The sequence below is a fragment of the Zosterops lateralis genome, assembly GCF_965231275.1.
Source record: "Zosterops lateralis genome assembly, chromosome: 9".
Classification (NCBI taxonomy): domain Eukaryota; kingdom Metazoa; phylum Chordata; class Aves; order Passeriformes; family Zosteropidae; genus Zosterops; species Zosterops lateralis.
This window is the reverse complement of record NC_139769.1, coordinates 3570172-3595392: the sequence shown is the minus strand read 5'-3', so window position 1 is coordinate 3595392 and position 25221 is coordinate 3570172. Positions and strand designations below refer to the sequence as shown.

General features: G+C 43.3%; 1 long non-coding RNA gene across 5 annotated transcripts in view; it reads left to right on the top strand.

The window, feature by feature from the left end:
- LOC310912885 overlaps positions 1–23683 on the top strand; it is a 139193-nt gene extending 115510 nt beyond the window's left edge. For all 5 annotated transcript variants that reach the window (XR_014590735.1, XR_014590736.1, XR_014590737.1 and 2 more), the window contains one exon: positions 23324–23683. This is a non-coding gene — a long non-coding RNA (uncharacterized lncRNA). The remainder of the gene's footprint in view (positions 1–23323) is intronic.
- Positions 23684–25221: the final 1538 nt, after the last annotated feature.

The window sequence follows — 25221 nt, the reverse complement described above, 5'->3', positions numbered from 1 at the left end:
TCAGAAGGAACGTTTGACACTGCTGGGATGAGTCTCAGGAGAAGGGTGAAAATCAGACTTCAAATTTTATATTCACATAAAGTGTTGAAGATGAAGGTTGTGGTTTTAGGGTTGATCTGGTATTGCTGAAGAACGTGAATGCCCTGTGGAAAACCTCACTCTTCCCACCTGGAAATCCTGCCCTTGTAGTCCCTGTACTTCATCCAGCACAAAGTCCAAGTGCCAGATCTGCCTTTCCTGGCTGGTATTTTTTAATAAATAATCCCAGATAGTTTTGATGATTCTTAGAAAAACTTGTGTCATTCAAACCTGCTGTGCTCCAGGACTTCCCTGGCACTGCTGGGCAGGACCAGGGGCCAGAGCCTGCAGGACCAGAGAGTGAATCATCCTGCTCTGGGGCTGTGGAACCTGCTGGACCCTGCTGAGAGAGGAGGATTCCCTGGTATATACAATTTTATAGGATCAGATAATCATCAGAGTGGCTTGAGAACGGCATGGTGACAAATCCTCAGGGTGTTGGGAAAAGCAAACTATCAGGATAAAGCAGAGGCAGTTTCTTTTCTCTGCAGGGTGTCAAATGTATGTAGTTCTTGGCAGAAGTTTTCCCAGTGACCTTAGCCTAGCGATATAAATTTTAATTGCAACTTTAAATGACGCTGGGACCAGATGGGTGAAGACTAAAGGAACACTGTTAGCTCTGCCCACCCCCTCTCTGTCAGAGCTTTGCTTGGAGAGTGTGGAGAAAGGCTTTGGGAGAGGCCTGAGGTCAGGACCACTTGGTTTAGGGGTAGCAGCAGAGCAGGAGTACATGTTATCCCCATCACTCTGTTTGTATGTGGTTGAGAAAATGGCCTCAAGTTGCATCAGGGGAGGTTTAGATTGGATATTAGGAAAAGTTTCTTCACTGAAAGTGTGGTCAGGCATTGGAACAGGGTGCCTGGGGTGGTGGTGGAATCAGCATCCCTGGAAATGTTCAAAAAACATGGGGATGTGGCACTTGGGGACATGGTTTAGTGATGCTGGGTTAATGGTTGGACTTGATGATCTTAGAGGGCTTTCCCAACCTCGATGACTCTGTGATCCTGTGGCCAGCTCCAGTGCTGGGGCTGAGAGACGTGTTTGCTGCTGCCCCAAAGGACAAACTGGGCTGTTCTGCCATCCCACAACACCATTTTCCAGAGACACAGGGAAAGCCCTCTCCAAGCTGGTTAGCTGCTTTCTGGGAGTAGCTGCTTCCAAGGAAAATGAAAGATTAGGAGCTCTGGGAGAAGTTGTCAAGCATCTGACGGGGTGGTGAGCAATTAATCCACGGCACAGCTCTCCTTTTGTTAGCATTTGTGAGGCAGGAGGGTTTCCTATCCAATGGCACGTTCTGAAGGAATGGGTAGTTTTTATTTCATACCTAAAATTTAATGGTGGTTGCAGCTAATTTCACACAGCAAATTAGACAAAATACCTGAGCTGCTTCCACCATCTGAACTCGGCAACAAATGAAAATAGCTTTTGGGAGGGTAGCTTGAGAGGGTTAAACGTGTCTCACCGGTGCACTCAGTTTGACAGGCTGATGCACTTTGTCTAGATGATAGATATGAAAAACTAATATCTCAGTTTTCAGAGGGGGTTCTGAAACCTAAAATCAAAACCAGATGTGCAGCAAAAAAGAGCAGTGTATATTACAAAGTGTTGTGAAATAGCCCAAGGGAGGCAAGTAAGCAAAAACAGCCCTGTTCCTTAGCAACCTGCAAAACAAAACAAGTAACAGCTTGGTTGGCATCTGACGGGGCAGGTTTTGGTCTCTGCAGTGGAAAAGAAGACTGGAGAGAATGTGGAATAATTCTGGAATTTTTAGTGACCCGGAAACACCTCTGTTTTCAGCAGAGTGGGTACCTGATTTCTCTCCTTCCCTGGACCTCCTGCCTGTAAATGGACAGCAGCTGAGAAATGTGGGTGTGCTCTGCTTGTCTCCCCTGTCCTGCTGTGGATCATGGATTTCCCTTTCCTCCCTGCTCTCCCTCTTTCTAAAGTCAATCACACCCATGGAAAACGGGTGCAAAATGGAAGTAACAGCTACAAAATCAAAAGAATTTTTAAGGTTTTGCACAACTGTAAGTCATGGAATCCCTGAATGGTTTGGGTTGGAAGGGACCTTAAAACTCATCCAGCTCATGCCATGGGCAGGGGCACCTTCCACTAGACCAGCTTGCCTAAATGTGGAGGAGTAGTGGGAATTGTGTGTAGGAGTGGAAAGAAGTGTTCAGTAAGTAAAAAGTTAAGTACATAATAATAAAGGATTTCTAAAAGAGTATTTAAATCAGTTTTTGGAAATGGTGCTCCTTTTTTACTTTGAGTTCATCCAGTCTCTTAATTAAACTAGTGCATTCTCTCAGCCCCACAAATGAAAAATTCAGAGCTCAGTTCCCAAAATGTTCTTAGCTACAGTTTGAAATTCAGTCCTGAAAGCAAGAGAAGCCTTTGCTCACTTGCATGGCTGTGATGATGTTCACTGGAAAGCCCTACTGGCACAGCTGCCTCCATCCAGAGGGTGGAAAGTCATCCCTCTGAGCAGCAGCTGGGCTGCCAGATGTGTGATGGCATCGGGCTTCCACCTTGAACCTGTCCATGTGGGGAACGAGCTTATTCTGCACTACAGTGTCCATCGCAGCCATTTGCCAAGGCAGAGATACTGGCACTGCAGTCTGGGCCAATCCTTTCTGAGAAAATCCTTTCTGGTGTAGGAAGTCACAGGGTGTTCCTGTAATCAGCCCGACTCCGGGACCTACAGCTGGAAGCGAAACCACAGCGTGCCCTGAGGTTTGTAATCAAACGGTGAGAGGTTGACTTTGTGATGGAGAGGGAAGGTGGGTGGATTCGACTTGGCTCAGTTATTTTTAGAGAGGTGGAGGCTGCCAGGCAGCCAGGTTTCATGTTTTGAGGGTTTTGTTTGTTTTGTTTTGTTTTGTTTTGTTTGGGTTTTTAAAAAAATATTTTTAATTTTAACAGAATAAATTTCTTCTTGAAAATGGTGTTTTGGCATCAAACTCAGAACTTTGGGGGAAGTTGATCTTGATGAAGTTTTCAATGGAAACACTGATACTACTTGAGATTGAAAAAGCAACTTTCATTTTGACTCCGTGTTTCAGAATTCAACCCTCTTCAGCTTCTAAAAATTACTACAATATTAAAGATTAATTATAGATATGAATGGTTTGACATTATCAGACAGAACTTCTTAATGAACTAATTTTGATCCTTTCACTAAAAATAACTCAGAGTTTCCATCCTGCAAAATATTTGATTATTTTGCTTTTCTCTCTGCTTACAGGAAAAGTCTGCAAGAAAGACAGAGTGTATTTACAAGAGCTTCTAGTGGCAGGACAAGGGGGAATGGCTTCCCACTGACAGAGAGAAGGATTAGATGGGATCTTGGGAAAAAATTCCTCCCTGTGAGAGTGGGGAGGCCCTGGCACAGGGTGCCCAGAGAAGCTGTGGCTGCCCCATCCCTGGAAATGTCCAAGGACAGGTTGGACAGGAAGCACAACTTCCAAGTGGAAGGTGTCCCTTGATGATTTGGGGGGTTTTCTGATTCTGTGTTTGCCAGTCTACTCTTTTTGCTGATTGCATCCAAAGGAGAGCAGTAAAAGCTGTAAGTGCAGCTCAGGTCAAACGTGGCCACTCAGTGCTATACATTGCTTTTTCTAACTGTGGAGAGAAATGTGGGCATGTGAACCATTACCAGTGCCTGAGATCCACAGTGTTAAATAACTTAAAACTGTTCTTTTCAAATTGCAAAGGCTTTTACATTGACTTGCATTGGCCAAGGAAGTCCATTAGTGCCTGAATAATCAGTAATTAGTGGTAGGAGTTGCAGTCATTAGTGTGTCTCACCCCTCTCTGTAAATCACAATTGGCAACTGTAGGATTCTTCAGCAGCACATGGGTAGGAAGGACAGGGCTCCATGGGAATGTTTGGGAAATGACTGTTCCTGGAGGTCTTTTTGCAGGGTTGGAATAGGGGAACCCATCTGTGGTGAGCAGCTCATTACAGAGAGTGTGCTTTGGGAGACTAGGAAACTTCAGGAGAGGGAGATGGCAAATCTAGAAGTTATGGGATATCCATGGCTCTTCTTTGGTGTCCAAGTGCACTGAATTCACTGCAACCCCACCTGTGTAAAATCAACAATTTTCTCTCAAGGCAGCATTGTCTAAACAAAGCATTAATATCCACATTTTATACAATGGGATCCTGTAATATTTTTAACTAAGTCATCAGAAATCAGGCAAGAAGATGCTCAAGGCTGTTGTGCATTGGTTGTGCTCTTGCCACTCCTGTCTGAGAGCTGAGGATTTTTCCGAGTGGAAGGCTTAGGCTAAACACATGGTGATTGGTTTTCTTGTCCAGCACTTGAAAACAAAATATTTCTGTCCTTAAAAACCCTGTTTAAGGGATGGCAACTCCAGGCACTGTGCTATGCCAGTAACTGCCTTATTTCATACTGGTGAACTTCAGCATCTTTGGTGATACAGTGCTATCACTGATTCTTCCAAGAAAGATGAGCCAAGAGATAGCCAGCCCTCGTGACTCACTGTACCCCTGTTTATCAGATTAAACACCCCAAAGCCGGGTTTGGGACTTCTCATACCTGTCCCATCTGTGAGAATGCACAGAGATGGACAGATGAGAAATTTGCAGTCACTTTGCAGCTGTGTTTTGTCACAGGATGAAAGTGTGCAAGATACAGATCAGATACAGCTGCTGAAAAACAAACTGAAACAAAGAGTCTCACAAAGAGAAGGGCTGCAGCCAGAGTTCATAAAAGGGCTCTATATGCTTTCCCTTGTAATAAGCCTTTATTCTCCCTGGCTGGCCCTTTTAGTAATGGTAAGAGAAAAACTGACATCTCTTTTCAGTAGGAAAGAAGAACATTTATTTTATTCCTAACGGTTTTAACAAACCTCTCCATGATGAATTATATATTTATTGTAACTGCATGCTCCGTTGCCACAAATTCCTGCAGTCCTTTTCCAGCTGAAGGCTCCAATGAAAGACTTCCCCAGACAAAGGCCAGAGGATTTGAGCCATGGGTTTTGTAGTTAGATTAATTCAGTTACTCTGGACTCTCTGGAGTGAAGATTTCACAGGCCAGCTAAGTTAAGAGTATTGTAAATGTACTTATAAAATATTTTAAAAATAGTAATTGTGGGGCCATGTGCCTCAGCTTCCACTTGCTTCCTTCCTTATTTTCTCAGTCTTCCCTCTAGCTATGGCTTATCCTCTCTTTCAGTCTCCTTTCTTCACATAGCACTGGAAATTACATCTAAAAATGCATCTATGAAAGATACTGAGGATAAAGGTACATATCCATGGAGGATAGGAGGAAAACAGTCTTCCAGCTGTGAGCAAGGAGCCCAACTCCAGCTGATTTAGTCCTGTTTTGTGCTGGGAAAGAAGACCTCATAAATAAAATTTCACTGGAGAAAGACCTGACACTGTTCTGCAACTAATGGAAACATCTTAAAAGACTCTGAATATAGGCCAAGTATGTGGGTCAGTAGAGAAACTACTATTTATATTTGGACCTGCCTATGAATACAGTAAAACATCCAGCTGTTGAAAACACTAAGAGAAGTTGCAGAAAAGATTTTTTTTTTTTAAGATATAAAATGCCAAAGACTTTGTCAGGTGATATTGCTGTTAGAACTGCAGATTTCCTTTCATTCCCTGTGAACTCAGTGGGCAGCTTCTTGAAAGTTCCCTTTTGGCAAGGTTATCTTCAATCTGGTGAGTCAAAAGGATCTGCTCCCTGAGTGAAAACCGTGCTGAGCCTCAGCACAAAACCGAGATAGGAAATAACAGACACCAAAAGTGAATTTTGCCATGGAGATTTAAATATTTCTACCGACTTTTGAATTCTAAGAATTATCTCTCTCTCTACTTGCTGGCTTGTCAAATCCACTTCTGTTTGGGAAAGTTCCCAAACACAGGTTAGAGTGAATTTTCCCGGAGTTTGACTGTGCGTGTTGCAGGCAAGATGTGTCCAGTGCAAACCCAGGGATTTTGAAAAGCCTGAGCTCCTTACCCACACAACACTCATTGTAAATTATTCTAGCCTTGTAAAGAACATCTGCTATGGAATTTAGGATGTGATGCATCCCTTATAAAAAGGGAGAAGGGGGAAAAGGTTGCAGGAGTCACTGATGCTGTGAAAAGGGTGTTCATTATAATTTCACAATGTGTGTTTGGGGAGATCTAGGGCTGAGCTCCATTTTGGAACAGGTTCATCAGTGGGAGTTTTCTGTTGGTGGGAGGGACTTTGATTTCCATCAGAGCTGTGGGGTCTTTCTTGTTCCTTATTGTAAAAATGTATCACACTCTGTTCTCTGTTACATCCCTGATAAGGACAAAAGCTGTTCCAGCCAAGCTGGGCTGAAAGTTTATGTGGTTCTTTTTCCCCCTCCAAGTTCTTTTATGATCCAAATCTATAAGAAAACAGCCAATGTGTAATTCTACACTCATAGAGAATGACTTTTTCCCCCCCATAAATGCAATTGAGACAGTAATTTGAGTTAGCAAAGCTTAGAAGGTGCAGCTGGAGAGGGAAGCAGAGTGCCCTGTAGGAGGGTGCAGTTGAGTAAAAGAAAGCTTTTCCAGAGGACACAGGGGCCTGGAAGGGGAGAAATTGGATGTGAAACCTTCCAGAAAAGGCCAGAAGGCATGTTTATTGCAGCCCTTAGCAGCCTGTATTGCACCAGTGGCTGGAGCTCCTGCTGATGGGCCAAATTTTGCTCCCTACATCCTGTCTCTGTTGCTGAGCTTAATATGCAACTTACCTGTAGCTGTACAGTGTGACCTGGTGGGGACAACTGAAAGCAGAGTGAAGTTCTGGTATTTAGATATTAGATCTATGTGAAAGTCTTGGAGATCTGCAAACAAACCCTTCCTGGGATGTTAAAAACAGAGGAAATGATGTGCAGGAGAGGTCAGGCCACCAGAGCGAGATGACAGGGTGAGAGCAAGGTCCCAGCCAGGAAGCTCCAGTCTGCTCCCAGCCTCAGTGCACCCCATATTTCATCCTGTCCCAAGGAAGTGGAAGAAATGATTTCACAATCCCTTCTCGTGGGGTTGGGCACGCTGCAGGTCATGTGGACAAAGCAATTTGTTCAAGTAGCTTGACTTGAGGACTCCTCAAAAGCTGCTGAAATCTCACGGCCTCTCATTCCTCAAAGGAGTCAAGTCCTGCATCCAAACTAAACAGGGATGGCTCCTTCCCCACTGAATCTTGAGTGCTGACCAAGACCTGCCTCCCTCTTCTCAATGAGCTCTTTTGGAGCTGAGACATTTTGCTGCTTTTTCCACAGCATCCTTGAGGCAGAATAGGCCAAGATGAACTCAAAAGTCATCTTTCACTCTGAAAATTTTCAATTATCGCAGTTTGTCGAACCTTTGAAAAGCAGAAACATCAATAATATTTGGTGTTTCGGCGGTTTGGCCGAGTCCCTCACTGCTGGTGTTGTTGTTGGTGTGTCGCTGTCAGTATTTTGTACTGAACTATCCAACAGCTGTCTTGGCTTCCTTCCCCACTAAAACAACTGCTGCTTCACAAAGAACACAGATAATTTTGTCTTCCTTGATATTAACAGATCAAGAGAGGCCTTTGCCAATAAAAACTCATCTTTTATTTTTTCAGTCTGAGAGAGATCCTTGCTCGAATTTGTTGTTCTCTTTCATTCTGCACTTGGAGACCAGTTGGCATCTGATCTTTTCATTTCAAGTGATGCTGAGTGGGTGGGACATCCAGAAGGGGGATGAAAACTCTCACAAAAGAATCCCAAGTTAAAAGGATTTTAACCCAAAGGCAAAACAAAAAGCCCTGCAGAAGGCACCCAAATGAAAGGGCTTGTTTAAAGGCAGAACAGTGACAGCACAGTGTTGGTCTGGGCTTTAAAAGGCAGTGAAATGTGAGATGCTGCCCTGGGATCAGTGTTCACCTCCCACCACAGCCACACATTCCCTGTGTGGAGAGGGGAATGGCATCAAGCACCAAGGGGGAAATGCTGCTGCTCCTGCTCTGAAAGCCAGACCTGGAGCAGGGTGTGCAGCACCCACAGCAGGACATGCTCCTCCTGCCCTCCAGAGCCTCTCTGGGTGCTGTAAAATGTGTTCATCACAGACGTGTGCAGGGAAATTTGCAAGTAATGGCAGTAGGTTGAAGGAAAATTTTATCTGGGATCTGAAATGGGGACAATGTTTGAGGGGTTTAATGCCGTTAACAAATTCTGGAGGATGAGCCCTCCTGAATGGCTATGGGGATTTTAGATGGTGAATCTCCCAGTGTTAAAGAGATGATTTGGGTCCTCTGAATGATCTGCTGAATACCTTACAGACTCCCTTTGTGAGAGCTGCTCTCTCTCCAGGGAAAAACTGAGTCTGAGGTCAGTAAAGTGAGAATTTCACACAAACCAGTCCAGGTTTAGAATTCCAGATTCAGGGCTTAGCTTTGCATACATCCCCATGCCTTATCATGCATACATGCATACATAAATGCCACTGGTATTTTAACTGTGAATTTTACCTCTTGGCAGAGTTGCTCAGAGATTGTTACTTGCCAGTTATCTTCTTGCAATCCTGATGGCAAAAAGGTAGCACAGCAGTGAGGGGAGTCTGCTGGTTTCAGAGCAGCTGGGTAGGTAAACAGTAATGCTTCTCACTCCCACATACTGTGAGTAATTTGTTTGTTAAGAACTGAAATCGACCCCAAATCAGAGCATCTGTACCACACTAATGCCTTGTTGAAGAAACTGAAGGTTCATCATCTGAATTTTCTATAAAATGTAATAAGATGGAATTAAGTGAGGAAAAGATCTTATGTGAAAGATGTAAGAGGTTATTTTTAAGGGATTACCAGAGGGCATCTGGACAGTGTTACCTGCTGCCTTCCTGGACTGTATTACCTACTTGTATGTGTATAATAAGTTATTTCTTTACACCTGGTGTTATTTTTGCGTGCCTGGTTAAGGTGCCTGCCCGTCACATTAATATTTATTTAATGACCAGTGCTGGGTAGCAAATGAGCAACATGCAGATTGTGTGATGTAATCTGTGTGAGGAGCAGTGTGTGTTTACTGAGTGTGCTGGTCACCAGCAGGTCACCTCTGACTGCAGATACCACACAAAAGTTGCCCAGAGAAGCTGTGGCTGCCCGTGGATCCCTGGAAATGTTCAAGGAGAGGTTGGACAGGACTTGGAGCAACCTGGGATGGTGGAAGGAGCCCCTGTCCATAGAATGTGATGAGCTTTGAGGTCCCTTCCCACCCAAAGCAGTGTGGGATTCTGTGAATGATTACCTATAGCCATTGATAAGCACTCAGAATTGTTATTTAATTTTGCACCTTTCAGGGAGTATAAATTCATCGCTAGCCTAACAGGATCCTAAAGCTCTTAGGCACATTCAGAATATCTCCTGTGAGTCGTGGAATAGAAACTTTGACTCCTGAGAGATTTTAAGGGTTGAGTGGTTTGAAACAAGCTCAAGAAATCTAAGACAAGAAAACTAAATATACTGAAACCTCTTTGTTCCAAAACCCACTAATCCAAATGACTTGACTGAATGGTGATGTGTTATCACTTCTGCCACTCCTGCTGCCATGGCTGTATTTTGTCTTCAATCAAAACTTTGACTTTAAGGAAAAATAGAAACACAAAAATAAAAACAGCACTCTGGTATGTCTGACTACTTCCTAATATTAGCAAACATAACCTTGAAATAGAATCACTGTTCCTAAATTTGATCACTGCTTGAGTCCAAAAATGCTCAGATTACTGACGTCCACTGCAAATTTCTTCCCCCCAGCATTGTCAATAAGTCTTAAACCAAGCTTTGAGTGTAATACTTGCCTCAAACTGCTGTTGGGCAAATAAATAATTCTGTGATGCAGGTGAGGGAAAGGAGCTGGGTTTCTGAACACGTTCCCTTGGACATTTTCCAGGCAGCAGATGTGTATATGCCCTCATTCAGATGTTTACAGATTTTGTGCTACAGGACTTTGGTAATGCATTTTATACCTATAGGTAGAAATGTAAGGAAAATTTGGACACTCTGGGCTGTTCTTCAGTTCATGAAGTCATCACGGATCTCAGAGCTCAACTCCATCTCTAAAGTGGGATTCATGGTTTCATAGAGATATTGGAGGTACAAGGACATTTCACCTTGGGAAAAGAAACATTTCAAAGGAGCACCTTTTCAGCCTCTGGAAAAGGGAGGGCACATCCTTCTAAGATGTGTTTGTATAGATTTTAAGGAAATGCTGATTTGTGTTACTTTGTCTTCAGCATGTCTTCACTCAGCCTAAGAAAACAACCTCTATTTGTTAACTTACATACAACCACATTTGTCCTTATTAGTATTTGCAAAGTAATTCTAGACACCCATATATAGAAAGTTATTTAGGATTTAAAAACTACTATTTTTTCTAGTGCTCTCTCTATACCAGCTGCATAAATAGCTCCAGATCATTACAAGTAAAATTAGAAGGGACAGGCAGAGGAGACTTGGTTGTGTCTGGGTCAACTGTGGTTGATGTCCATGGTGGGTTCCTTGGGATGACAATAGAGCCCTGCTCCCACATTCTTCAGTGTTCCTTCAGAAACAGAATGTGCTCATTGCTGTCGCCTTCCACCTGCTCTGGGAGACCTGGCCAGAAGGGACACAAATGGTCCCTCAGTGACTCTCAGGAACTGCAATTCAGTCAAGGATTGCAAGTAGTTGAGCGTGATAAGCAACGCATGTGGTGCTCTTTACAGTTTTATGGAATGCACTCCAAAATTTGTGGTCCCATTTTTTTCTAAAACTCTGGAAATTGGAAGAGCTGATGGTTTCATTAAACTGAATGATTTTGGTGACACCATTGACTGGTAGACTGTTTATAAAAAGAACATCAGGTAAAAGTATGCTTAGTGGAAAGTACTTTAAATATAAATGGCCAGTTCTCACTGCAAAAAGAGACAGTGACTGGCACTTGGTGTCATCTATTGTTTCTTTCCTCCAATATATAAAAATTATAAGGTGCCTTATTTCAGCAAATAAGGCCGAATAAGGCTGATTTCTGTAGCTCACTTATTTTTTCCTGCATTGGCTTTGGAGTCTTGCATCCCTAAACGGAGCACCATGGGCAGCCATGAGTCACTGTGCAGGAGCTAAATGTCAAAGTTGAACTGGAGTTAACTGCCACAGTTGGTGTGAGCAGTGTGACTGGTGTGTCATTCCCATAGCACGGATGTCTGGGAGCGCTGGGTGCCCCTCTGGAAGGAGAGTGTGATTGGACAGAGATGCCACCAAAAGCACGGCAACCTCTGCCTTGGTGATCTTTTAAAATGTGCATTTGAGGGGCTCAACAGGCCTTGAACACAAATGTAGTGACCCAAAATGATCTGTGGGGCAAATGCCCTCCAAGGCAGGAGAGTGGCCATGACTCCGCAGCCCAGCGGGATCCCGTGTCTCCCACAACAGCTGAGTATGGAGAGCTCAGGGCTCAGACAGGAGGTGCCATGCAGGAGGCTCTGCTGGGCTCCCTCCTGCAGCCTTGCACTGGAACAGAATGTGAAAATTGTCTGTCTCGGGTCCTTGTCTGGCCTCTTCTTAACAGAACCTCTGTAGGCTCGATGGGGAGAGCCAAAGGATTCTGACAGCAAACCCTCCCCTGCTTCTGTGTTAGGAAGTAACTTCAGGACATTTGTTTTGGCTCATTCCCTGCCCTAATGTCACCCCTGCCATTGTGGGCTTTCCTTCTTGCCACTCACAGCATTGAAAACAGGAGAACACGGAGGAGTCACTGTGGCTTCTTAGAGACTGGGCTCTTTCTGCTCCTGATCTGCCCAGAGAGCTCAAATAAATTCTTTCATTGTGCTGCCACTCTGCTTTGTCTTCTGAAATTTGGGAGAAGGTTTTTGAGCCATTTTGAGATCAATGGCTGAACCTGTTGTTCACTATGAAGTACAGAGGAAGTTAAAGTGGATATGTTACGCAGAGGAAGTTAAAACACGAAAATGAAAGACAAAATGCAGAAATAAAAGTTGCAAATATTCCTTACTACTTAAATTGAGACTTCTTGGAATCAAGGATCATCCTTTTTGAGCACTGAGCAAGTATCAAATGTTGATCATAAAGAGTTAATAGTGAGTTAGACCACGGATCAGGGATAAGTTTTGTGATGGTACTCAGCACAGTTTGATTTCTGGGGGCATTAAAGGCACACAGCATCTTGCAGTTTGAATGTTATGTTTTTCTCTTTTCTTATCTGGCTCTAAAGCTTCATTCCCATTCAGTGGAACAAAAATAAATAAAATCACTTTACAAACCCCAACAACTGAAAAAAAAATGCCCTTTTGGTATTTTTAGGTCTTTTTATGGAACCTTGTTTATAGAATGTTATTTATAGATTTTTTTATATGCTCCCAGCTAACCTGCCCTGCTGGGTGTTTGCAGGAGCCTCTGCACTACCACAACACATCCCTGGGAATGTCAGCATTCCTCTGCAGAGGTGTCACTTCAGCAAGGACACCCAGCTCAGGAGGTACACATTGTCCTACATAAAGTGCCAGTGCCGAGCCTGTTCCAGTTTTAGTAATTCCCCTTGTCTACATACAGCTTGAACATTATAGACAAGGATTCATTCTCCTGCTCACAGTCTGCATTACTTCCTAAAGACAGGAGGGAAAAGCTGGGAGCAGGGCATTGTAGAAATCTCAGTCTATAGAATGAAATTTGGAGCAAGAATCGGAGTCGCCTGTTGCTAGAATTCCCAAATCAAAGTGAATTGACCAAAACTTTTCAAATAGGAATGAGACAAGGAAGGACTCATGGTGGGGAAGCATCTTGGTAGCAAAGACTTGGAGGATGCAAAGGGCAGAGATCTGGAATTCAGAAGCATGTTCCAAATCTGGCCTTTCCAAACACCAGTGGTGGTGGTGGCTGGGGCCCAGTGTCCCTTGTCACTGCCAGCTCACAGTCCCAGCCTTGCTGAGCTGCAGCAGCTGCTCTGTGGCTTTGGATGCTGTCGGGACATTCTGCTTGGCCACCAGGCTCGGAATGTCACATTGGATCTTGGGCACTCCTGGCCTAAAAAAGCCAGGCAGCCCTTGTGGGACAGAGTCCTTTCCACACACTCAGCAGGAGCCAGCTGTCATGACACCAAAAGAGCTGGGAGAGCCATGGCTCATGGAAACAGGGCTTAGGTTCAGCTGAAGGAGGCATGTCTGAGAAGCAACTTTTCCCAAAACTTGAGGAAAGGTCAAAGCACGTGGAGCTGGCACTCTGGGACAGTCCTGCTGCTCGTAACTCATGTAACTCTATCTGTGCAGAGCCATTCCCAGCCTTTGCCTCCTTTCCAGGAGAAACTGAAACTATTTCAACTTTGTGAAAATGCCTGAACGTCGCATTTACCTTATTGTAGACCACTGACACTTTCACCTCTGTCTCATCAGACCCTAAAAATAACTGATTTTTGTGTCCAAAGCCTTGATATCTCTCCAATCTTTGCTCTTATTGCTTTTGGACCTCCAGCCCTTGTGAGTCATATCTGCAAATTACATGGCTCAGATTTCAGTGGTGACCATCTCAAAAGTGGCTGGTGGAAAAATTCACCATTAGTTCATGGGGTTTTATTTGGTCCATGGCATTGCTGTGGTGAACCTTTAAAAACTAAAAGAGAAATGGCAAAGACATTTAATTGTTCATTGGCATTCAGGTCCACTGAAAGTGAGGAAAACTTTTCTCCGCCGGCCTTGGAAGCTTTATTAAGTTGTCCTTGAAGCAGAAAGAGGAGTTTTAAGTTCTGCAGGTAACAAATAACTCGAGGAGTGTGGCAGGCACAGAGGGGTGACAGGCACAGGCAGGGACAAGCTGTGGGAAGCTCTGCCAGGAGCTCGCAGGGACACCCAGACAAGATGCACTTGCCATGCGGAAGGTGACACAGGAAACATTACGTTTCCCGGAGCGGTGGCAGGGGAAGGACAAAGAGTGTCCTCTATGAGCTCAGATGTACAAAAAGGAAAGCATTTTGTCAGCTGCGGGGCTTCTGACAGAATGAGGATTGTGAGCTCCCGCATTCAAAACCAAATTTCCTTAAAATTGGCAAGCGGCTCCTAGCACTGCTGTGGAGAGTCCTTCCAAAGCCGGAGTGAGGGAATTGACACCGTGCTGAAAACAGCAATGAAATCACCCGCTTTCCTTCCTCCCCACTGGGCTTTGTGCCTGGCCCGGTGAGCCCAGCCTGTGGTACCGGCCTCGCACTGTGGCTGCCCTGGCGTCGAGTTATGGCACTCAGGGACAGATTCTGATGTGTCATGCTGCAAGGGGGAAAGGAAAGCGGCACTGGGGTCATGAACAAAAAGGAATTTGCTTATCCAATTTCCGTCTCATTTCTGAGTTGGATTGGAACTTACAGTTGTCAGGCCGCGTTTAAGTCTCGTCTTTACCGACGCCTCCTAAAACGGCGGAAGGTCAAAACCAATTATTGTTTTGCCTGCGGGGACTTTCCTTCTTCACAGGGACCTTACAGTGGATAGTCTCTGAATTCTTTTCCTTCCAATTAAGGCAGCAAATTCCTCTTTTTTCAGGGTTTTTCAAGGGGCGAGGGGGGACAGTAGTCGGGAGACTGATAGATTTATCAATAGCCTTGAAAAACAAAGCCTGTATGTCTCAGGAAGCTTGAAGCCTAATTCGTTTCAGTGACTTTTCTCACTCTGCACTTTAAATCTGTCGTTTCATTACACCGGGAATGGAAAGTCCCTAATTTTCCCAGGCTACACATTTCCTCTGTTTTTTAACCTTCAAATACCACACGGATTTATGCCTCTGAGTACCTGCTGGTTAAGTTTCTCATGTAGATAAAAATGTTCAAGTTCTGTTTATGGAAAGAATTTACAGCTTTATGGACCGGAGGCAATTGAGAGAGGCTGTACTTACATTAGCAGCTATAGTCTGACTAGTCCTGAAGAAACCTTCCAGGTCTTCAGGGTGAAAAAGAAAAGCATCCTGAAATATTTTTAGATTTTTTTTCCTTCTATTTTGGACAGCACTGTTTTCAGTTTTATTGACAATATCTCTTCTTCTGCCTCAATCCACTGATACATCTATAGCCCGTGTCAGCAGATGGATTTTTAAAAATACATTTATGTATCACTGCTGTACTTATTCTTTTATCCATTGGAGGGGTTAAATCTACAGCTTCCCCTATATTTTTCATGTACCATTTGTTGTGGGAGAGGTGAACAGCAGAGCAGACAGAAAACAATGTCTCCTGCAAGAGAAAATCCGATGTAAGGTCAGGGCAGGGAGGCTGTGGAGGAACAGTGAGTACAGGAAGCAATACTTTGGTATTGCAATTGGCACAACACGTTTCAAAAACACTTTGTAATTGTTATTTGTATCAGGATGAACTGTGAAACCACAGTACAGGTGTGGGATGTAACCCCTGCTCCTCATCAGGTACTTCTGGGTACTGGAATGTTTGGGTGGTTTCTGGCTTGGCTACACCAGATGCTCCTACAAAAATACTGGATTGTGGACAATATTGAAGGAAGTCTGTTTTTCTGGAACTGGCAGATTTAAGACCCTTGATTAAATGCATTCACAGCTTCTCTGCAGAACTGCAGAGCTGTCATGATGTGATTATAGGGCAGCTGTGGTCTGGTGGACTCAGAACTCAGAAATTAGGAATTATCTTGATCTGCCACAGTCTGTTTTGTGAGATCCTGGGCTGGTCACTTAAAATATTTTGGCTACTTCTTGACAGACCTACTTTGGATGTTTCCTGTTTTTGGAGGACTCAGCTCACTCCCTTGCCTGTATTGCCCACAGAGTGTGGACTGGCTGGCTGAGATGCTCAGGCTTCCATCCCAGATGCCTACATTCGATCAGGTAATGGGATTGATGAGTGCCCGTTGGCCCAGAGACTATTTGCAATTGGTTTATAACGGGTTAATCTATTCAGAATGTCTTGATCAGTCATTCCATACTAAATTGAATAAGTTTAGGCGGTACTGATAAATGACTTGCCATTTACTGTTTACTCTGCAGCGTGTGTTTAACAAGAGTCAGCCAGGTATTAATCGTTTCTAAAATATTTATAAATAAAACCTGAATACCGAGTATGGCTGAAGTCCCCTCAGGTGTGACTGAAAGCAGAGGTGCAGAGCACTGTTCTCTCTCTCTGTGCCACTGCCCTCAGCCCTGGGATCACATCTGGATACACACCACAGCAGGGGGTACCCAGAAATAATTTATTGGTTGAAAATAACTATTCCCTTTTTACCCAGAGTAAAGAAAATCATCCAGCTCTAATAATAACAACTCGCTAATCTCACCCCACCGGAGCAGCGCAGGGAACACACGGAAATTTCCTTCCCAGCTGCTGGGAGAGCCTGTCCCCAAAGAGGGCTTTTCTTTTGATAAGGTGCCTCCTGTGCCGGGCTGCTGAACCAGCCTGAATCAGCACGTCACCCTGGAGTGCAGGAAGATCCCGGTCTCCGCCGCTGAGTCACATGAATAACTGGAATAGTTCTGCAAAGCAGAATTAATTCCCAGAACCTCTTCAGGCATAGACCAGCAGGCACATGCTTCTGCTCCGGCGTTATTTTACAGCTCCGGGATGTAGTGGAAAGGACGGGGACTGATATTTTTAATTGAGATAAAGCAGTTTACCTGGAGTTAAGAGTGTTAAACCTTACAAGTTTATTGTTGACACTCTGCTGCTTCCAAGAAGATTTAGGAATAAGTCGGGATATAACAGAGCTATTAGGGTTAAGCTCAAATCAACTGTGCAATGACTCAGAGCTTGTAGTCCTTTCAAACCAAGTGCTGGGGGGAGAAGCAGCTTATTATTAACTGTTGAGTAGCTGTGGTTTGTGCAGCCTGTTTAGCCAGCAAAGACATCTATGGAAACTCTCTGGGGGTTTTGATCTATTATACTGTGAATAAAAAGTCTGATTTACAGGAAAACCAAATCAACAGCACTGAGACTGTGGTTTAGCAAAGTCCTTAGACTGCATGCTGGAAATTTGGGCAGAGCTATGAAATTCTCTATAGTACCTTTCAGTAAATGCTGCCGGTAGGTTAAAGAAATGGACTTGTCTGAAAGAGGGGAGTGAAGGAAAAAAACTCTGTAGCAAAGGTGAGATCCAGGTGTTGCTCCAAAAAGTGGACCAGGATGAGGATCTGAAATAGGGAAATAGGATGATAGAATCATAAGAAAGCAAAGAGAAAGTTGGTTAATGAAAATTGTTGAGATTTTTTCCACTTAAGCTGTATTTTGTTATCTGAATAATAATGATAAGCTGACCAGACACACAGAAGAAACGTTACTTGAACTTCCACCTGTTCCTTTGGAATACATCATAAATGAATACAGGATAACATGTTCTGCCCTCCAGCATCAATGACAACAGGATATCCTCCAGCATTAATGATAACAGGAACTGATTACATGGCTTTGATTTCTGCTCTTTCTTCATTGTTCTAGAATATTAAAATCAAAGTTTCTGCCATTTCTCCAGAAAACCTGATGTGAGGTCACTCCTGACCTTTTACTTTCAACAACCATCACAAAACAAAACAAAACAAAACAAAACAAAACAACATGAAATCTAGAAATTCAATGCAACTGGGAAACATTATTGAGGAAGAACTCCAAGCCCAGTGTTTAGAACCTGGCTGTCTGTACTTTATGTTTTGCCCACTGATGAGTTTGTGCCACTTCCTTGGGCTCCAGGTCAGTACCTTTGCCCATGGCGTATCCGAAATGAACTCTCACCAAACCCAAATGTTATTTCCGACATCTGTTGCTTGTTTGGATGGCAAAATTTGTGATAACAGTCAAAGAAAGTAAACAGTCCAGTAGCCATGGAAACCTCATATCATTTTTTCCTGTTTCTTTTTCTGCTTTTTGCAGTGAATGAGTCTGTGCTGAATCCAGCTGGATGGCAGCCCGGGAGACGGCCGTCCCCAGCTCAGCCACGGCAAAGGAGAAACCCTGTCCAAAGCCAGGAGCTTTCCCTCTGCACACTCTCTCACCAAAGGACTTTTTTCAGGGAGCAGCCTTTTCAGGAAGAGCAGTTCAGTGCCTCAGGAAGGGTGACCATTTAATGTTCCCTGGTCTCTCTGGCTAGGGTCAGAAAATAAAATAACCCAAACACACAATAGTGGATCATGACTCACGTCCATGTGATTCAGCTCTTTCCCCCCATTCCTGCATCCCAAGCAGGTGGCCTCATCCAGACAGTCTACAGGGAACAATCCTTGGACTTTGGTGTTCCAAGGCATCATCTGAGAGAGCTGGGACAGGCCAGTGCCATGTCAGGGAGGGTTTTAACAGTGATACAGCCTAGGAGATCATGGATTAAACTGTGCTCTCCTTCTGGATTTGCAGTATAGATGCAACCTCTGTGAAAGCTGTGAACAGAGGCTTTATGCTTCAGACAACAGATCTGGCTGAGCAGTAAAGCTCAGTTTATGTTCCAGAATGGAGCAGGACAGGTATTTATTGTAGGAAAGCCCCCAGAGAGCCATAGTTAGTGGAATGCTTTTTCTATAAAATTTTACAACCAGTTTACAGAATTCCACAGAGAAGATTGTCAAGATGCAATCTTTATTATATTCCAGTCCAAATCTTTGTGTGGCTTCTAAATATGTGCAGTGTGTCTCCAAATGGACTTGTCCCTGGTCACAAGGGCTCTGTGTCATGCCAGCATTGATATCATCATTGGATTATCCTCGTTAGCACTTTGAATCTCTGTAATGCACTTTGAAGTCTTCAGAGGAAGGGCTTCATGGGAATATTTGGAGAGCCTGATTCAGTTTCTAATTGGACTGACTCATGTTGAGTCATCAGGATATCCATTAGCTGCATCTTTAAAATCCAACATGGAGATTTGCAGTGGCCTGTGAGGGAATCAGACACCCCCAGCAGCTGCTGAGATTCCCTACTATTGGGAAATCTGCTTCCATTGTAGAAAGTGCTGATTTCTGGTGCACCAACCAGCACAGTTCTGGCTGCCAAGTCATCCCATTTCTGTGCTCTCCTGATGCCTGGATGACCAACTGCTCACCAGGGAGCTCTTGGAAATATCTCCTCCCCCTCTGCAGCATCACTGGAATCTCTTACACACACAGAGCCCACCACACCCACACCTCCCACTCCTGCAGGGATCACTGGGCTACCAGAGGCAAAGTTAGAAATGCAAGGAGCATTCACCTTTTCATTTCTAGGAAAGGCTTTCTACTCCGTGAGTGCTCCTTGAACAAAACAGCAAAAGGCTCTGAGTAAGGCACCTGATGACTAAAATAATTCGGGTTGTGGGAAGCAGCAGGATTTGATGTTGAATACAAATCTGAGTGTGTTCCACTTCACCCAGCTCGAGCCATGAGAAGTTGAGCATTCAGCCTAAACAAGCCACACAAGTCCTGAGCTGTTGGCAGAGGGGACAAGCACCAAGAGCTGACTCATCCCCCTCTCTTTGTTCTGCTGGGCTGAAATGAGCTGTCCTTTGAAGTTGCTTCCTAATACCACTTCCTAATACTCAGCAAAACATGTCGAGAATCTGGAGAGGGCAGTTTATTGATGCTAGACAGCTGAAGTTAGGGAAGATAAAGCTAACATTGATACACTGCCATGTGCCAAGGGCCACAGGTCCATAGGATCACGGATTCCATGATCCCACGGATGTCAGCAATGATTCACTTAACCTTGCTCCAGTCTGCCCATACACTCCGAGTGTCTTAGCAACGTTTTTGTCTCTTTATAGGTAGCATTTGTAGCAGATTTTTGGCTCATTACCACTCCTTTTGGAATAGAAAAAGGGGAGACAACTACTTTACAGACCACCTTGAGAATCCCTGTTTTGTAAGTCTCTTTCCTAGGGGGAAAAATATTTGCTTCATTCTGTAGTAACAACAGCACAGAATGGATGGCAGAGGAGAGAATGAGCAATTTCAGCTTTTGGTATAATGAAGGGAAAAAAATTGGGCCACTCAGTCATAAAAATAAACTTTGGCAAACTTGGCCAAACCCTTATCTGTTCTAGACCTGCTTTACTTTTCTTTGAGCATGCAAACTCTGTCATCATTATGGAGCTAATGGAATTTCCATCAGGTAGATTCAATATGGGACAAGACATGCAAACCTTTGTTTGATGCAGTAAAAAAAGTCCCTGCAGGGTTTTTTGCAAAATTGGGGGTAAAGTACTAATGCCACAGCCTTACCTATGGTGTGATTTTCCTTTCTCATTTTGATAGATTAAAACTAAGAAAATGAATTCTTAGTCTCACTAAAAAAAAACAAAAAAAAAAAAAAACAAAAAAAAAACCTCATGAAACAAGGTAAGTGATCTGTGACAACTCTCTCTGAGCAGCAGGTTTGACTTGAGAATAACTATGAGCAATTAAATATTGAATATAATGAGAAGAATATTTTCTTTGTGTTTCTTACGACATTTCTTAGTTAATTATATCATGCATCTGTTGAATATGTAAAGCTTGCTGCTAAAAATGTCCCACTTCTAAAATTAATAAAAGTATGTCAGAGAAGATGTGTTGTGAATAATACAAGAAATGTTACAAATAGTGACGACTATGGAGCCAAGGGGCCTACTCCCACAGGCAGAAATTATCAGGGATGAATAAGGATTGTGGGATGACAACTGTAGTACTTTAAATCTCTGAAAACACTTCACAACTTTCACCCTAGAGACACCTTGAGACAAACAGCAGAGGAGAGATGCAGGAGCTCATCCTGTGCTGTTACATCCAGCAGCCCTTTGTGATGACTTCAGCAGGGCTGGGATCAGGCTGTGGAACTGGCCTGAGGCTGAGCTGGGTGTCAAGGGCAGGATGAGCTCAGGCTTCCTCTCCCCTGCTCTGTGCACTGTCCATGAGAGCTCAGACCACTTACACAGTGTTATCTCAGCACAGAGGTGATTGTATAAATCACTCCTGCCTTCCAGCTTGTTATAACACTGACAGGGAAGGTGCCACCATGCTGGTAAAGACTCTGCACATGGGTAGAAAGTAGAGGTTTAAAAATGAAAGAGAAAGATCTAAATGAAAAGACACAAAGATGCAGAGGTGGCAGGAGAGGGGATGAGCGAGGGATGCTCAGAAATGGTGCCTGGACCAGCTGTGTGGGCAGTAACTCCTGGGCCTGGCTGAGCTTTGGGAGCCAGAGCTTTGTGGTTGTGTCAGAGCAAACAGGCAAAAGGATCAAGTAGGAGAGGTCTGTTGTGCAGGAAATGCAGTGAGGAGTTCATCTAAACAGCTGCATTTCCCTGCACGTGCTGTGTCCTGTCACAACCACTGCACCACAGAGCTGTGGTGTAACAACTCTGGGTTTGTTGGAGGAACTGGTACAGGATGGGACAAGGGGTTCTTCCAGTTAAGAGGGGCTGAGTCTGCCCCTCTGGGCAAGATCCATGGATATTTGTTCCCTGAAATTATCCCTTTCCCTACTTATGCTTATCTAGACCCTGTTCTTACTGACAGCAAAGGGAGTTTCCATTATATTTCTTCAGGTTTTGCTGGGTTTTCACCATCATCTTACTCTGTTCAGATATCAGAGAAGTTATTTTCAGGGCTTATTTCTTAACAAATGTTGATCAGAACTGACTTCTAGTGCCAAAGTAATGTGCTTTCTCTGTGCCTCTCAGTGAGAAGGGGAAGGTGGGCTCTGAACTCCCAACATTTCAGCAGGTTTGTGGTGACTGCCTGGATGCTCCATTGGAAAATGGAAGTTACCTCACTTCTCTTTTCCTGAAGGCAGGTTATTTTATGTCTACTGAAAACAAAAGCAAAGCATTGAAGCCATTATAACAAAATTCTTCTACTCTTGGAAGTTCATTTCTGCCCTCGTGCTGCAGGTTCTTGGCTCCTCTTGGTGCAAGTCCAGCTGTGTGTGGAGCTGTGCTTTCAATTAGATCATGGACATAATATGGGCTAAGGAAAATAGACAACCCCCTGGTTTTTATTCAGTGGGGGTTTTTTTGTTTGGTTGGTTGGTTTTTGGTTTTTTGTTTGTTTGTTTTTTTGTTTGTTTGTGATTTTTTTTTTTTTTTTTTTTTTTTTTTTTTTTTTTTTACTTGGGTTATTCCAATGATCCATTTCTAGGTGTAATTATAAATTTTGGCTAAAGTAACTCAGAGGGAGAAGCAAAGGTTGGAGAAAGCCTTTTTGTGATAAGGTATCAGTGAACCCTGACTGTGTGTTCTCCTTACCCAGCAGCTTAAATGCTTCAGTTTCATCCTCTAACTTACCTTTTTAAAAACTTGTTTCTGTATTCCCAGCTCAGGCTCACTGGTAGCTATTGGCTGTATCTTGGGAAATCATCTGAAACTGTTTCATGGAATAACTTCAAACCTCACTGAAGCTTTTTTGACTCAAAGACCTGAGCCTGCTTCCACTGTCAGAAATGACAGAACTCTCTGATAGTGAGGCTGCCATGAAATTGAAAAGTCACTGTAAATGCTTTAATACTAGCGGATTTAGGGATTTCCTCAAGCACTTTATAGTTATGTTCCCAGCTTTGTGTGTGTTTCACTGTCAATTGTCTACTGTTCTCCCTAATCCTCCCTGGGCTTTCTGGAGTTCTATCTTCCCTTCCTGCTGACAGATAAAAATTTATTGTTGCTACCTTCAATGTTCTTGACATACTGAGAGCTCATTCCTTTCACATAAACATAGGAACGTTTTGGTGTTTTAGTCTTGAATTCTTTAAGATAATTAATTCAGTATATTATTCTGTTCCCCATAGCAACCTAACATGTGAGTTTTAATTACTCTAACCTTACTGTTTAATTAGTTAAAGCTTCCTCAGCCCTTTGAAAACTGAAAGTGTTAATTACTTTTGCAGCATGATTATTTTGTATTTCTGAAAAACTGGCATCTGGACGTTTTATCCTTCTCTTATTTCAATTGATGGAGTAGTGAGTGTCCCTTGTCACTTCCCTCCAGAAACCAGAGATGTAGATCAAAACCATCCATTGAATAACTTCTCTAACATCATTTGACTTCTGACAGGGACAGATTTAGTATCTTCTTTACCTCAGCTTTCCCCACGTTCTGCTATGGATCCTTTTCAAGTGGTTGATTAAATGGATCTCTGAAAGGCTTGGGAATGGTGCTGCTGATTGGGAATGATGCTGCTGATGCATTTGCCTGTGGGAGAACCCACTGCCCCCACCAGGAATGCATTTGTGATGCACTGGTTTTCATTTCTGCATGGAGGCACTAAAATTCCCTGCCCCTTGGCTGAGTCTAATTACAGAATTCTATCTCCTGTCCAGGAACAGTAATTGTGGAGAAGCCATCCTGTGCTGGGCTTTGTCATGGGAAGGAGAGAGGGCAGTGACACATCATGAAGCTCTGTGAATATTCACCCTGAAGAGCTAAAGCCCCCTCAGAAGTCAATCTTGGGTAGGGCAGCGATTTGTTTAATCTTCGAAAGGGCTGTAGACTTATTATTCAACAGTAGTCATCAAGTGATTCTGGTATCTGCTCTTGTGAATCACCGGTATACTCCAGGACTATTACATTTAAATGTCAGCTCTTCACATCTCTGCTTCTTATCTGCCACCTCAGCCACCACGGATTGTTTCCTAATCACCATCGGTTAACTCCCAAAGCCACAAAGACTCACCGCTTCAGGAAGGCTTTTTTTTCCCTCCCTGAGACTGATTTACCCAAAGAGAGTTGTGTGGATATTCACAACAAAGCCCTCCTTGGACGTGCTCCCCCTGTAAGTCTGTGGGTAAAGTGAGAATTTGGTTGAGGTAAGTGTAGTGAGTTGCAAGAGGTGTCAGTGAGAGAAATATTTGAGTTTCTACTCTACACTAACTTTGAGACATGGAGAAATGATGATAGTAATAGAAATAGGGAGTTCTTCAGATTCAATTTTCAAGAAACCATTAAAGATTTTTTTTTTCTGATATAATTCCCAATCTTTTCCTATTCAGCTGTGATAATAAATATCCCTTGAGGACAGCAAACATGAATCTACTGAGAATCTTAGACGAGGGGCTTTAATGATTTCATTTTAAGTGCTGTTCATTCAGTTCTTGCAATCTGCCTGTCTCTTTCCTCAATTCCTTATGTTTTTACTCAAAGAATTCTCCCTTGCAATTAAGTGAATGAAGCTTAGAATTAAGTAAGGCTGTCATAGGAAGTAAAATGAATATGACTGATTTTTATAATATAAATTGGAAGCAATTACCAGTTTTCTATCTTCATTTTTGCTTGGAAAATTTACACTTAACCCAGCAATATACCTTAATTAAAGGCCTATCTATCTATCTATGTAACCTTCTCTTTCTAGCAAGAGTCCTTCTCTGGGCTATATTAAATTTACTACGGTTTCATCTCTTCGTTAATAACCTTTTCGTATATTTTCAATTAAGTTTCTGGGCACATTATAGCACTGAGGTAAGAGCTCTGGCTGACCTTTAATAGGATATGGATGATAGAACATCTTTGGCTCATGTTCTCCTTTGGTAGCACAACCTTGCACTTCTACTGAAAACATCTCTGGAATTTGCAGACAGCTAAATGTGCTTCTTGCATGAAAAAATTCTATTCCAGACTGCAGTAAAACTGGATGGACATCCATCCACAGTGCTGAAACAACCTCACTTTGTCTTGGTTTTATGGCAAACACCAGTGGGAGATGGTGAATGGCCTTCTATGCAAGATAAAAATACATTGCTTTGGCTGATCTGTTCCATATGGCCAGCTGTGTTTCTCCCCACATGAACCCACAGGACTGTCCTGGGGTAAAGGGTGATAAGGACCACTTGTATCTGCATTCAGAGGTCAATGCTCTGGTAGCTGGACAGAGTAGGGCTGGCAATTAATGATGTAGGGATGTTTGTGCTCCCTTGAAACCCACAGGATTTTGGGGTGGGAAGGGATATATTTGATATCCAGCCAGAGTTTTGTCAATATGAATATCTGAACCAGCTGCTTTTCTTGCTGTTCTCCCATGGTTGGATTACTCTGTTTTTCTTTATGTTTGTTTTTGGTTTTTTTTTTTGTTTGTTTGTTTGTTTGGTTTTTTTGGGTTTTTTTTTTTTTTTTAATAGCTCATGATGCTCTTATGAATTTTTACTGCCAGAGTATCACATTTTTGTCTTTTGATAGCGGATTATCATTTTACTTCCTTGAGTATGGAACCCCCAGCTCCACTTCA